This window comes from Etheostoma spectabile, chromosome 10 (genome assembly GCF_008692095.1).
Source record: "Etheostoma spectabile isolate EspeVRDwgs_2016 chromosome 10, UIUC_Espe_1.0, whole genome shotgun sequence".
Lineage (NCBI taxonomy): Eukaryota > Metazoa > Chordata > Actinopteri > Perciformes > Percidae > Etheostoma > Etheostoma spectabile.
The window spans coordinates 17010121-17010386 of record NC_045742.1 but is presented as its reverse complement, the minus strand read 5'-3'; the positions used below and the strand labels follow the sequence as shown (position 1 = coordinate 17010386).

Here is a 266-nt window from a genome sequence, read left to right as displayed (position 1 = left end):
AACTGGACATTTGGATTATGAAAAGAAACGAAATTTTCAGATACATGTACGCGCAATGGATAACGGGGGGCTAACGGATTCTTGTAAAGTTATTGTTGATGTTGTTGATATAAATGACAATGAACCAATCATTAAAATCATGTCTAAATCAGCTGTTATATCAGAGAGTGCAAATCCCAACACAGTCGTTACAATGATTAACATCCAAGACCCAGACTCAGGTGAAAATGGTAAAGTTCAGTGTTTTATAAATGAAGATATTCCTT

At 34.6% G+C, this 266-nt stretch overlaps 1 pseudogene; it reads left to right on the top strand.

Annotated features, from left to right (window-relative positions):
• The first annotated feature begins 6 nt into the window (after window positions 1-6).
• LOC116697310 (protocadherin gamma-B7-like) overlaps window positions 7-266 on the top strand; it is a 1101-nt pseudogene continuing 841 nt past the window's right edge.